Source organism: Pongo pygmaeus, chromosome 15, assembly GCF_028885625.2.
Source record: "Pongo pygmaeus isolate AG05252 chromosome 15, NHGRI_mPonPyg2-v2.0_pri, whole genome shotgun sequence".
Taxonomy (NCBI): Eukaryota; Metazoa; Chordata; class Mammalia; order Primates; family Hominidae; genus Pongo; species Pongo pygmaeus.
The window spans coordinates 43460703-43475586 of NC_072388.2; the positions used below are offsets into that span (position 1 = coordinate 43460703).

The 14884-nt window shown below is 40.4% G+C and overlaps 1 pseudogene; it reads right to left on the minus strand.

Annotated features, from left to right (window-relative positions):
• Positions 1 to 1500: 1500 nt before the first annotated feature.
• On the minus strand, positions 1501 to 10231 carry LOC129012332 (dedicator of cytokinesis protein 11-like; annotated as a pseudogene).
• Between the last annotated feature and the right edge of the window lie 4653 nt (positions 10232 to 14884).

The window sequence follows — 14884 nt, forward strand, 5'->3', positions numbered from 1 at the left end:
ATACACTGTGGAATACTATGCAGCCATAAAAAATGATGAGTTCATGTCCTTTGTAGGGACATGGATGAAATTGGAAATCATCATTCTCAGTAAACTATCGCAAGAGCAAAAAACCAAACACCGCATGTTCTCACTCATAGATGGGAATTGAACAATGAGAACACATGGACACAGGAAGGGGAACATCACACTCTGGGGACAGTGGTGGGGTGGGGGGAAGGGGGAGGGATAGCATCAGGAGATATAACTAATGCTAAATTATGAGTTAATGGGTGCAGCACACCACATGGCACATGTATACATATGTAACTAACCTGCATATTGTGCACATGTACCCTAAAACTTAAAGTATAATTTAAAAAAAAGAAAAGAAAAAGAAAATGTGACACATATACACCATGGAATACTATGCAGCCATAGAAGAGAATGAGTTCACGTCCTTTGTAGGGACATGGATGAAGCTGGAAACCATCATTCTGAGCAAACTATCGCAAGGACAGAAAACCAAACACCACATGTTCTCACTCATAGGTGGGAATTGAACAATGAGAACACTTGGACATAGGGTGGGGAACATCACACCTGTCATGGGGTGGGGGCAGGGGGGAGGGATAGCATTAGGAGATATACCTAATGTAAATGACAAGTTAATGGGTGCAGCACACCAACATGGCACATGTATACATATATAACAAACCTGCATGTTGTGCACATGTACCCTAGAACTTAAAGTATAATTAAAAAAAAGAATTTAATCCGTTTAAGTCTAAAGTAAGTATTAATAGGTTAAAAACTTACTACTGTCATTTTGTTAATTGTTTTCTGGGTTTTTTTTTTTTTTTTTTTTTTAGCTCCTTTGTTCCTTCTTCCTCTCTTGTTGTCTTCTTTTGTGATTTTATTATCTTTTTCTAGTATGCTTTGATTCCTTTCTCTTTATTTTTGTGTATCTACTACAGGTTTTTTCTTTGTGGTTTCTATGAGGCTTAAATAAAATAGCTTATAGTTATAACAGTCTATTTTAAGCTGATAACAACTTAACTTTGACCACATAGAAAAACTATTCTTTAACTTCTCATCCTCCTATATTTCATTATTGATGTCATAATTTACATTTTTTTTGCTAAGTTCAAACTATTATTTCCTTCACTTCTAATTACAAATAAGTTTTACTTTTTATTGTATTCCATTATACAATTTTACATAGTACCATTATTATTTTAAGCAATAATTAAGCAAATTGAACTACCGTTTTTGAGTTCTACTTTTCAGCATATAGATTTACCTTAAAAAGTACAAACCAAGCACAGTGGTGCAATTTTCCAGGCACTTTCAAATTACTTAAATATTTACAAATATGTAAGCACTCTGTTGGAACACAAGAAAATTTTGGTGTCGAGAAGAAACACTCCATGTGTATCAAATCTTTAAATTTTAACATTTGCACAGTTGCAAATATTCCGGAGAAAGGTCAGTCTTATTGTCATTTACATCTGCATTTTTTCACACTTCAGTGTATCTTGGGGAACCATAGCCTCGGTTACTCGATGTACCACTAATTGCACAAAAGACATGTAATGTGTTGCTATTCCAGGGAGAATGCATTGTGTCTTCTTGTAATATCTGCCCACGGATAATGTCAAATAATTATTATACCATGCCTCTGAAATTTGACTTTAGCCCTTCATAGTACTCAACTTGATCTTCTTTAATTAGCCACTCATTTAGTTCAAGTGCAATGCTGCATGCTTGTATGGATTTCCTAAACATATCTTTCAACTCACTGACTTTCTTAGGTGGATACTTGCTAGCTTGGCTGTGATTTAAGAAAGCCCCTGCATATGCTAATGGACCAGCATTGACCTGCATGGAAACACAGCCCTGCAATTTAAGTTGGAGTTGAATCATGTCCACGTCAACAGAGGAGCAAAGCTTTTGCAGATCTGCAGTTTTATCTTTTATTTCATCAGTGGCAACATCAATTGGTTTTAAATTAATCTGCTGTTCACAGTTAATAGGAATCCTCTTCTTCACATAGGGAAATGACTTTGAGGTTGTCAAGATTGTAGGGCATTTGCACTGTTCTTCTGTACAGCCCTGCTTTTTGCCTGATAAAGTGTAAGGAGCCTCAAAAACAAATCTGCTGATATTATGATTTCTTCCAAACTCGGTCTTTCTTTCTGTAAGTTCTTTGTCATCAAAGTAAGGCTTCACATAAGTAACTTGTATATGAGCATATTTTGGATCAAACTCTCTGGCATTTACCTCGTCTGTATCCTGAATTTTTTTGACATTCTCCATACCAAATTTTTCACCATAAAGTTTAACAAGTCTCAGGGAAATTTCTGAGAGGCCAGTGAGCTTTGGTTCCTTATAGATGTACTCCTTTCCATCTTCTTCTTCAAAAAAAGACTGGCCATAAAGGCAACTCTGAAGAAAGTGCCTAAAAGTCTTTTTTTTTTTGTATGCATAACTTCCAGAATTTTTGTGTAAGCTCCCTGAAGAGTTCTATAAACTTGAGTAAGTTTCTCAACCTCACGATGTTTCTCATAAATTGCAATGATCAACTTGGAAATCTCAGAAATTATTTCATAAAGTTTTGCCTTCCATAAGCTATCCACACATTGTTCTAGCAACTCCAGCAAAACTTATTCACTATAATGGACATCCATCATCCCAGCATCTTCTTTCACTGCTCCTTCTTCATCTATATTGGGAGTAATTTTCTTGAAGGGTGAACATCCATTAGGAAATTTTTTTTTTCAATGAAGAAACTCTGCAACTAGAGCTGCTGCATGGACATAACACATTGCAGCTTCTGAAAAATCTCCATTTTTTTACATGAATGTTGGCCATGCTATCAAGCCAGGTTTTCCTGAGCTCTGGGATACTTGCATAGGACTTGGCTAAGCTACACTGGAGATCAATTAGCATTTCAGGGTCTTTCTCATGCTCCTTCATTTGGGCAGTGGCCATAAGAACAGTGCAGATTCTCTTGGTCAAGTCTTTGACTTCTGTGGGAAAGGCAGTTGCCTTCATAGGTCTGTCACTATTCACAAAATTATTGATAATGAATAAAGACTCCTGAAATCTTGATCTTCCACTTAGTGCTACATCAGCTATCAGTTGGCTTACAGCAATTATTATCTGTAGATGTGTCTTCTAAACGGTCTTCCTTTTGGTATACTCAAAGTTGTTTCTCATTAAAAGATATAAAAGTGCAGATGTTTCATTTCTGGTTGAGCTAATCTTTGATGTGAAGCACTTTAAAATCTCATAGCAAAATGCAGCACACATGTTCACTCTTCCTTTGAAAAAGCCTGAAGGAAACTTACTGATGAAAGCTCTCAGTGAGGCAAATACATGTTTCAGCAACACTTCAGATTGTCCATTTTTAAGAAAAGCAAGATGAATATCAAACACTTTTTCATTAATGGGTTGTGGCCACCATTATTTAAAAGTTGGGTCTTAAAGCCCTGATGGAAAATGACATGGTATCTAGTACTGTTAGGGAAACTTCAGTAGCTGTATTGCCTTCAAGAAGTGCCTGGTGGAAAATGTCTGTTCAGTTGTTGCAGAACCGTGATTAAGTGTAAATGAACTTTCTAGGCTACTAAGATGCTGAAGCCAGGCCTGCATTACTCCTGATCTGTTTCAAAGAGCAGGCATGGTTTGTAATTTTCGGTCTATTCCGAAGTGTTTTGACAGCCAGGCATCATGCACCTTTGCTATGTTTCTTTTCCCCATATATCTAAAGTGCAACAAGCATACTTCTAAAAGTATAAAAATGTGTATGAGTTCCTGAGGACATACTTTATTCTGGTAAGTTAAGAGAGTATCTTCCGAAATCACTTTTACTATATACAGGTAGCACATTAAGAGGCTTCTGATTTCACACTGATCCAGGTGGTTATACTGGGATACGCTACTCCTTGTAGAATTCTGTTGGGTATTTTCACCAGCATTGCCCTGATCTGGAAATCCTGTTGCTCCTTCTGGGATGAGGGAACCTCTTGAATCTTCTCTCTTAATTCCATGTCCATTTTGAAAAGACCCATAAGCAGTGTCTTTGTCTGTGCTCAGACTCCCTCTATTGTCAGGTGAAGTAAAGCCATATGGAAACTCATCTCTGGATGCAGAATTAGGCATGGCTGCACAAGAATATAAGGTATCTTGACCTGCTAATCACTGTATATTTTCCAAAAGCAGTCCAACAAAGGGGAGGTACAATTGTGCTATTTTGGCTTGTTGGTTCTTGTGTTGGTATCTTGTGTCAAATGCATGTTTTATCAAAAGGTTGTTTATGACAGAGATAGCTGTATATCTGATCTCATAATTGTCCTGAAGAGCACTGGAAGTTTCCCTCAGAAGTAGACCAAACAAGAAGTGATGCTCGCAATACTCATCTGATAAACTGTATTCAAGATTCTTGAATACAGTTTAGGTTTTGCAAATACCATTAGCAAGTTCAGATGAATGTAATGTTCGTGATTGCAAATTGTTTGCAGAAATTCAAACTTGTATTCAGCCAGAATCTTAGGATCTTTGGGGCTGAATCCAGATATATAGTCATTTATCAAATTGAAAACAAATCCTCTATCCATTAGTGTCAAACAGCACTTCAGGAAGCTAGCCAAACTATAATTCACATTTCTGGACTCATCGGGAATCTCCGTATACTGAGATTCACATGGTTATTGCAAGAAGCAGTGAATGTAAGGCATGATGATATGCCTTGGGAAATCTCTGGCCATGCGGAAGCTTAATCTTATTCTCTTCCAACAAGTATGTGGCCATCAACTTTGCAATTATTTCAGTGAAAAACCATGAGTACTTCAGCAATTTGTTTATTGCTAAAAAATCTGCAGACTGTTTCAATGGTGGTATAATCGTAGTAGCCAGGGTTTCATGTATCAGCTGGGCCTGAGGAGCACTTGGTTTTCCAGGTTGGAAGCTATACTTTATGAATGATCTTAAATAACTATCGAAGCCTTCTTCATGGCACTTTGATACAATATGTAAGAGAACCATGGTGCAGTTGATAGGAACATCATCTTCATGGATCATATTTGTGAGAACTCGGAAGAGTTGCATAAGAATTACAGGTAGAAACTGTATCATGACTTGGATCTCCATGGCATGAAAAGACTTTAAATATTTAATGAGCTCCCCTGGAACTTCTTTCGAATCTGACTGAATCAGCTGGCAATGATGGAAGTTTGTGCAAATGCAGATCTTAAGTGTAAATGGTAGATTCTAAGTGGCTTTTAATCTTCCACAAAGGCTTTGCACCATCTACCCATTTAATATCCACATTACATTGCCTTCTTGATTATCCATCATTCAGATTCAAGTAGCCTGGGGGACGATTGGCGGAAACTGGCAGCTGCTGCCCAAATGTGATGATTCTACCATCTTTCAGCAAAGGTACCCAGGAAAACTCAACTGGAGTTTCAACTATGTCTTGCTTTTTGGTTGTTCCCTTTGTGTTAATTTCACAACTTACATGACAAAACGTGAAAAGCAAATGATGTTTTTGATGCAAGTGAAAGGGAAGCCCAATTTTAATCTCATCATAGAACTCTGGGGTTTGATTGTGATGCAAGACAACAGCATAAGCATTTGTGGTAAAAACAGACCCTGCAGGTTTTCCATAAATACACTTTAGCGCACTTTCATCTGAATCCCGGAATTCCATACAGACTGCAATGTTCCTTGCCTTGGCAAATGTTTTCTAGCTATCGTATTTTAATTGCAAGGGATATACATACGATGGTTTTTGTAAATAGTAAATGGATAACAATATTTTGTCATTTCTGGAACAAACTCTTCAACCTCCCGGTAATATTTTGACAATTCTTTTCAAAAGGCTTCAGAGGCACATATGAAGAAGTAATACAATTTGATAAATCCACAGGAACACATTCTATTGTGATGTTTAACTGCCCAGGAATAATCTGCAGTTTGGTCTTTTCTGGCTTCTTACATTCTGATAGCAACTTGAGAATGTCTTCACTTGAAAGCTTGCTACTTTAGTTTGTATAGAGAAGAAAATCTCCCATCCAGATAGAGAGAGCCTTGAGTATCTTTGAAAATGGGTCTGGCAGCCCAAACAAAAGGCATTCTGTATTGTCCGAGATGGCTACACACTTGTTTAGCTGTCCTGGGCACCTTCTGGGCCATCCTTACTGGATCAGAATTTTTGATGTAGGGTTCTGCACAGTATGTAATATTTCCCTGTAGCACCTTTTTGATTCTCGCAGCTAGAAAAATTTCAGGTTGTGGATTCATCACTGAGAAAATTCCCTGTTTTGTGTAGCATAACTGAGATCAGAAACTCCATGAATGAAAGACTCAGGTGAAGAGCCCTTTGGATTACTGTCACTGCACAGTTGGGTTGAAGGGCCCCACAGCATTTCATGGACAGATGGGGGATTCAAGTCTACATGAAAGTCTGCTGAAATCTCACAATTGTTCTTTACATCCAATAAGACAAGATTGATTTCAAAAAAGGGTGGGGGGCTCAACATTTGTGGGTGGTCCTTTTGCATTGTCTCCAATTTGGCCCAAGATATTGAAAGTTAAATCATGGCAATTTACCAGGAAACGTTTGTTGCACTTTTCTTCAAATCGCTTTATATCACGTTCAATTCCTGAAAAGTCCAACCTCTGAACTTCTGAATCAAAAGAAAAGAGATTCTGTCTTCCATCTCCGCTACTGAGTTTGTTTAGTTGTTCAGTTTCTCTTCCATACTTCATCAGTTCCGGATGCATGCTCCTTTCCAAACTTGCCATGATGTTATCGGCTTTTCCTTGGCTACTAGTTTCATCATCTGAACATCAATGCAGGCGTCCAAGTAGATGCAACCTTTCGATTCTTTTGAATTTTTCTCATCTTTATAGGAATTGAGAATATATTAACCTCAGGAAGTTGGGTCAAGTAAAAATATCGTCTCTTGAATACCTTCATGGTTATTGTGATGGTGCTATTTACATTTGCTTTATGCAACCAGCTTTGTTTTATCACACCACCCTTCTGATAACATAAAGAAGGTAAGTCCTTATCTTTCTCACAGTCTTCATCTATCTCAAATACATGAATAGGAATTTTTTCTGGTCTCAAAGTTTACCACACGCCAATCTGTGCTACAGGTTTCAATACACTCTTTGACAAATAAACTCTGGGCCCTCTTTTCAGCGTCTTCTGGTACAGTGGATGGCACCATTCTGTGCTGATGACCCATCACCAAGATAGATATATCTTCCTTGGGAAACATAAGCAGATCTCTGAGGGTGTTGCTGTAAATCTGGGTTTTTATTTGGGTGATAACATTCTCATAGTCCAGGGAGTCAACAACTTTGGACTTTTCCAGCATCAAGGAGCCCCGCACGGCCTCTGACACTCTGCCAGAGTTCAGCTGCTGTGCCCAATTTACATCTTTTATATGTCATGTATCTATTAACAAATTATTGTAGCTATTGTTATTTTTAATATATCATTTAATTTTTATATAAGTTAAAAGTGAGCTGGCCCTGTTCCTTGGTCAGCAAGTAGACAGTCCTGCAGTCTGAGTTCACAGGGGCCAGCCTGCTGCCTACGTCTACTGGAAAAGATCTGGGGCCTGAGTCTGCATGGATGGGCCTGGTGCCTGAGTCTGCAGTGGTAAGCCTGGAAGCTGGGTCTGTAGGGGCTGGCTTGGCCCTTGGGCCTAAAGGAGCAGGCATGGAGTCTGGGATCACTAAGACCAGCCTGAAGCCTGGGTCCACACAGACTGACCTGGCACTGCGGCAGGGCTGATGTCTGGGTCTGTGGGCATGGGCCTCTTCCTGAGTCCTCAGGAGCTGGCTGGGTGTCAGAGTTTACCCAGGATACCTTGGGGTAGGCTTAGCACCTGTGTCTATAGGAACAGGCCTGGTACCTGGGACTATGAGGGCAGGCCTGGAGACTGGGTTTTGGAGGATAGGCCTGGAGCCAGTGTCTAATGGAGCTAGCCTATACTCTAAGTCCATTGGAGCATATGGCTTTAGGGATGATCTGGAGGCTATTGCCCCATGGGCCTCCCTGGTACTGGGGCAGGTCTGGAACCTTCCAACCATAGGAATGGGCCTAGAGTTTGGGACCACAGATGCCAGCCTGATGTTGGAGCTGACTTACAGCCTGAGTCCATGGGGGCTGGCCTGGAGCCCGGGGCTGTAGGGTTCAGTCTGGCACTGGGGCAGACTTGGAGCCTGGGTCTGCAGAAGTAGGCCTGATGCTGGAGCAGGTCTTGGGTCTGGGGCTGCAGGGACTGATCTGAAGCCTGAGACCATAGGGGCTGGCCTTGTGCCTGTGTTCACTGGAGCAGGCCTGGTGCTGGGATCCACAGTGAAGTCTGCTCACTACACTCTCTTTCCCTCACGTGATGGGTCTCTTTCTGCACTGCACTGTTTAGGTTTGGGGGAGCAGTGATGCTGGCAACATGAAACTGTCCTTCCTACTCTCTTAAATGTGCCTTTTCTTATTTCCATGCTCTACCCAGGTGCTGTAATCTCTCATCTGGATTCCTTGGCTCTTACAAAGGTATTTTTGTACATGAGTGGTTGTTCAAACGGATGTTTCTTCAAGGGGACAAGTGCCAGAAACTCATATTCTGCCATCTTGCTAATGTCAGCTCCTCTAATACCCAAGGCAGCAGAGGAACAACTGTTTTTTTCAGATAGAGCTCTGGACTTGAGGTTCTTTTTAAATAGAGACTTCATACAAAAGATATCCAGTCTGTCTACATTTTCAAACATAGAATCTATAATTCAGTGACTGCCAGGTTCTCAAAAAAACTGTTAGTTCTTTACCCATCAATCCCAGAAGATTCATTAATCAGGGAATAATTGGGATATATCACCAGGCTAGGAGTTCTTTACCATCAATGAACAGAAGAGGAGGTATATAGTCCCAGCATTTCTCCTCTCATCTCTGTACCCTCTCCTCCCTAGATGATTCAATTCACTCCAAGGATAAAAGTGGAGAAATCTATTAGAAGCAAAACTGCATAGTCCGGATAAGACAAATCCAGGGAAAGATGGGTTGTGATGCTTTCCTACTCCATTAACCTACTTTAAATAGAATGTTTAATCCTAAATATGTTCTCATTACTCTGGAATTAAGCTTAGAACCCTCTTCCTAAAGAAAGAAATGTGGCTTAGAAAAATAACAAATTTATAACCAATCATTGCAGGCACCCGCTGGACTTGGCAAACCATAGATGCACAGGAACACTTTGTAATATTTTTGCAACTTTCCTATAAGTCAGAAAGTATCTCCAAACAAAAAGTTTTAGAAAAAAATTCATAGATCTGAGATTGTCAAAGGTCTTCTAGGAAATGAGAATGTCTAGTGTTTAATTAGAGCTTTTTGCATTGCTAACATATAAATCCCTCTGAACCTCTCCCAATTTTCGAGTAAACTCAACTACACATAAAAATGACAGTGAGAGTGAGCAGTTGAGTCTCACCCCTGGGTAACTGTCATGAAGGAAAGAACACATGTGAAATAGCAAGATAATCCATAAATCGTTCTAATTCAGCAGACAGTGTAGAGGAATATAAAGAACCACAAAGATCTGCAATCATGGGAACCACTTTGTGTTTCCACAGGATGTAAAATAAAGATTTGAGACAACATTATATGGATATTCAGGAATCAGGCCCTCACAGTGGTTGGCATTTAGTCCACATGTTAGAAGTTCTTAGTTCAGTGTGGTATTTGGTAAATGTTATCTATTGACAGTATTGTTTAAAATTGGAGCACAGATAGGAAGGTCCATCTGCAGCAACATAGGAAGGAGAAAGAGCCAGGACCTGGTAAGTGATCTGCCCAGTAGTTTCTAGGGGAAATAACTGGGAAAAGGAGAAACTGTAAAACTCAAAGGATCATCCACAACATTCAGCAGCCTCAGGCAAAATTCCAGAATCAGTTTTTACCAAGATGAGCCTAAGGTGAATTGTAGAATCTCAAGAATAGATAAAACTCAGTAGCTTAAAATCCATGCTTAAAACTTCAGATAGGCAAATAAGCAATGGGTTTTTCTGCAGGATACCTGCCCTAGGTTTTCAAGGCTATGAGTGAGGTTATCATTCTGTTTTAGAGGGATTCAGTAATGCCTGCATCCTACCACTTACCTCTTCGACATTTGTGGTTCCCAGCTCGAGTACCAATGCACATAGGACTCACAGCCAAATAAGAAATAAAATACCGCATTATTAATTCTTGGGCAAGCAAATGATACTCCCTGTTGCTGGGCTTTTCAGTTAAACTGAAAGAATATTCTCTTCAAAAAATGGTGCTGGGACAAATGGATATCCACATGCAAAAGAATAAAGTTGTACTCCTATCTCACACTATATACAAAATTAACTCAAAAAGATCAAAGACCTAAATTTGAGAGCTAAAATGTAATAGAGTCTAATTCCATTTTTTGATGTTCGACTGCAAATAACTTTAAAGCCTATCTATGACTCTTCCCTTCTTCCACACATCTGGGAAAGCTGATAAAGCTCAGATGCTGTCACCTTTAGTGTCATCAGGGGATTGAAATTGAAACACATAAGCTCCTGTTTGTGTGCAGGAACCCTCGCCCTGGCCCAATCTCCCACAATAGAAATCTCTAGCCAGTCTCGTTTCCTTGCCTTTCTATCCATTTTCAGACAAGCTTGAGAAGCCTACCCTGCTTTCATCCAAAATCCTCATAAGTAATAAAACTTTTTCACACTGTTGGGGTGTGTGTATGTGTGTATGTGTGTGTGTGATCATCAGTCTTGACATCTAAATCAAATTTTGAGTGGTAATCTAGCCTGTACCTATGGAGTAGTCACAAAAGTTGATGCTGTGAGCCAGACTGTATCAATGTTGACCACCACCACTGGGGATCTTCCTTCTCTTGTTCTTGTCTTAACTGGGTACAAACCACTGCACCTAGCATGTAGGATATTTCCTCTGCTCGCTGGCAAGCTTGCACTTTGAGTTTTGCTGTACTGCGCAACATGTGTCGAGTCCTACAAAACCCCTGTTAAAAATTTAGCTGCAATAGGCCAGGCGTGGTGGCTCACGCCTATAATCCCAGCACTTTGGGAGGCCCAGGCAAGTGGATCACGAGGTCAGGAGATTGAGACCATCCTGGCTAATACAGTGAAACCCTGTCTCAACTAAGAACACAAAAAAATTAGCTGGGTGTGGTGGTGGGCGCCTGTAGTCCCAGCTACTTGGGAGGCTGAGGCAGGAGAATGGTGTGAACCCAAGGGGCGGAGCTTGCAGTGAGCCGAGATCGCACCACTGCACTCCAGCCTGGGTGACACAGCGAGACTCCATCTCAAAAAACAAAAAAACATAGCTGAAATAGATCAGAAGTTTTTATATTTGCATTTGGGGATAAAAGTACAGTATTGGGGCCCTCCATAAAGTGGTCTTGGCTCATGTGTCTCAGGCTGGACCTATCTGTGTATCTTAGAATCCAGCTGTACCAGGTGCTGGGTTCTGGGAAAAGAATCTTACCCTGTAACCAGTTGGTTGTATCTCAACCTGGCACTGTTCCCTGGTCTATAAAATGCTCTTGGGAAAGACTATACTCTATGCAAGATATGACTCCATCAGTGATTGCTCATAAAAGAACAATCATTAGGAAGAGATTTTGTTGTTGTTGTTGTTGTCATTATTTTTTACTTCAGTGACTCTGATAGGTGTAAAGAGCTATCTCACTGTGGTTTTCTTTTTTTTTTTTTTTTTGTACTTTAAGTTCTGGGGTACATGTGTACAACGTGCGGGTTTGTTACATAGGTATACATGTGCCATGTTGGTTTGCTGCACCCATTAACTCATTATTTACACTAGATATTTCCCCTAATGCTATCCCTTCCCCACCCCCCACCCCCGACAGGCCCCAGTGTGTGATGTTCCCCTCCCTGTGTCCATGTGCTTTCACTGTTCAACTCCTACTTACGAGTGAGAACACACAGTGTTTGGTTTTCTGTTCTTGTGTTACCTTGCTGAGAATGATGGTTTCCAGTTTCATCCATGTCCCTGAAAAGGACATGAACTCATCCTTTTTTATGGCTGCATAGTACTCTATGGTGTATATGTGCCACATTTTCTTTATCCAGTCTATCACTGATGGGCATTTGGGTTGGTTCCAAGACTTTGCTATTGTGAATAGTGCTGCAACAAACGTACATGTGCCTGTGTCTTTATAGCAGAATGATTTATAATCCTTTGGGTATAAACCCAGTAATGGGATTGCTGGGTCAAATATTATTTCTAATTCTAGATACTTGAGGAGTCACCACGCTGTCTTCCACAATGGTTGAACAAATTTGCACTCCCACCAACAGTGTAAAAGCATTCCATTTCTCCACATCCTCTCCAGCACCTGTTGTTTCCTGACTTTTTAATGATTGCCATTCTAACTGGTGTGAGATGGTATCTCATTGTGGTTTTGATTTGCATTTCTCTAATGATCAGTGATGATGAGTATTTTTTCACAAGTTTGTTGGATACATAAATGTCTTCTTTTGAGAAGTGTCTGTTCATATCCTTTGCCCACTTTTTGATAAGGTTGTATGTTTTTTTTTTCTGGTAAATTTGTTTCAGTTCTTTGTAGATTCTGGATATTAGCCTCTTGTCAGATGGATAGATTGTAAAAATTTTCTGCCATTCTGTAAGTGGCCTGTTCACTCTGATGATAGTTTCTTTTGCTGTGCAGAAGCTCTTTAGTTTAATTAGATCCAATTTGTTTATTCTGGCTTTTGTTCCCATTGCTTTTGGTGTTTTAGTCATGAAGTCTTTGCCCATGCCTATGTTCTGAATGGTATTGCCTAGGTTTTCTTCTAGGGTTTTATGGTTTTAGGTCTTACATTTGAGTCTTTAATCCATCTTGAGTTAATTTTTGTACAAGGTGTAAGGAAGGGATCCAGTTTCAGCATACAGCTAGCCAGTTTTCCCAGCACCATTTATTAAATAGGGAATCCTTTCCCCATTGCTTATGTTTGTCAGGTTTGTCAAAGATCAGATGGTTGTAGATATGTGGTGTTATTTCTGAGGCCTCTGTTCTGTTCCATTGGTCTACATATCTATTTGGTACCAGTACCATGATGTTTTGGTTACTGTAGCCTTGTAGTATAGTTTGAAGTCAGGTAGCATGATGCCTCCAGCTTTGTTCTTTTTGCTTAGGATTGGCTTGGCTATGCAGGCTCTTTTTTGGTCCCATATAAACTTTAAAGTAGTTTTTTCCAATTCTGTGAAGAAAGTCATTGGTAGCTTGATGGGGATGGCACTGAATCTATAAATTACCTTGGGCAGTATGGCCATTTTCCTGATATTGATTCTTCCTATCCATGAGCATGGAATGTTCTTCCATTTGTTTGTGTCCTCTTTTATTTCATTGAGCAGTGGTTTTTAGTGATCCTTGGAGTTTAGTTTGGCTGGATATGAAATTCTGGGTTGAAAATTCTTTTCTTTAAGAATATTGAATATTGGCCCCCACTCTATTGCGGCTTGTAGGGTTTCTGCTGAGAGATCCACTGGTAGTCTGATGGGCTTCCCTTTGTGGGTAACCCGACCTTTCTCTCTGGCTGCCCTTAACATTTTTTCCTTCATTTCAACCTTGGTGAATCTAGCAATTATGTGTCTTTGGGTTGCTCTTCTCGAGGAATATCTTTGTGGTGTTCTCTGTATTTCATGAATTTGAATGGTGACCTGCCTTGCTAGGCTGGGGAAGTTCTCCTGGGCAATATCCTGAAGAGTGTTTTCCAACTTGGTTCCATTCTCCCCATCACTTTCAGGTACACCAATCAAATGTAGATTTGGTCTTTTCACATAGTCCCATATTTCTTGGAGGCTTTGTTTGTTTCTTTTCACTCTTTTTTCTCTAATATTGTCTTCTCACTTTATTTCATTAATTTGACCTTCAATCACTGATATCCTTTCTTCCACTTGATTAATTTGGCTATTGAAGCTTGTGTATTCTTCACAAAGTTCTTGTGCTGCATTTTTCAGCTCCATCAGGTCATTTATGTTCTTCTCTACACTGGTTATTCTAGTTAGCAACTTGTCTAACTTTTTTTCAAGATTCTTAGCTTTCTTGAGTTGAGTTAGAACATGGTCCATTAGCTTGCAGGAGTTTGTTATTACCCACCTTCTGAAGCCTACTTCTGTCAATTCGTCTAACTCATTCTCCATCCTCTTTTGTTCCTGTGTTGGTGAGGAGTTGTGATTCTTTGAAGGAGAAGAGGCATTCTGGTTTTTGGAATTTTCAGCCTTTCTGTGCTGGTTTCTCGCCATCTTTGTGGTTTAATCTACCTTTGGTTTTTGATGTTGGTGACCTACAGATGGGGTTGTGGTGTGGACATCCTTTCTGCTGATGTTGATGCTATTCCTTTCTGTTTGTTAGTTTTCCTTCTAACAGTCAGGCCCCTCAGCTGCAGGTCTGTTGGAGTTTGCTGGAGGTCCACTCCAGACCCTGTTTACCTGGGTATCACCAGCAGAGGCTGCAGAACAGAAAATATTGCTGCCTGATCCTTCCTCTGGAAGCTTCGTCCCAGAGGGGCAACCACCAGATGCCAGCCAGAGCTTTCCTGTATGAGGTGTCTGTTGGCCCCTACTGGAAGGTGTCTCCCAGTCAGGCTACAAGGGGGTAAGGGACCCACTTAAGGAGGCAGTCTGTCCATTATCAGAGCTTGAATGCTGTGCTGGGAGAACCACTGCTGTCTTCAGAGCTGTCAGGCAGGACGTTTACGTCTGCTGAAGCTGTACCCACAGCTGCCCCTTTCCCCCAGGTGCTCTGTCCCAGGGAGATGGGAGGATTTAACTATAAGTCCCTGACTAGGGCTGCTGCCTTTTGTTCAGAGATGCCCTGCCCACAGA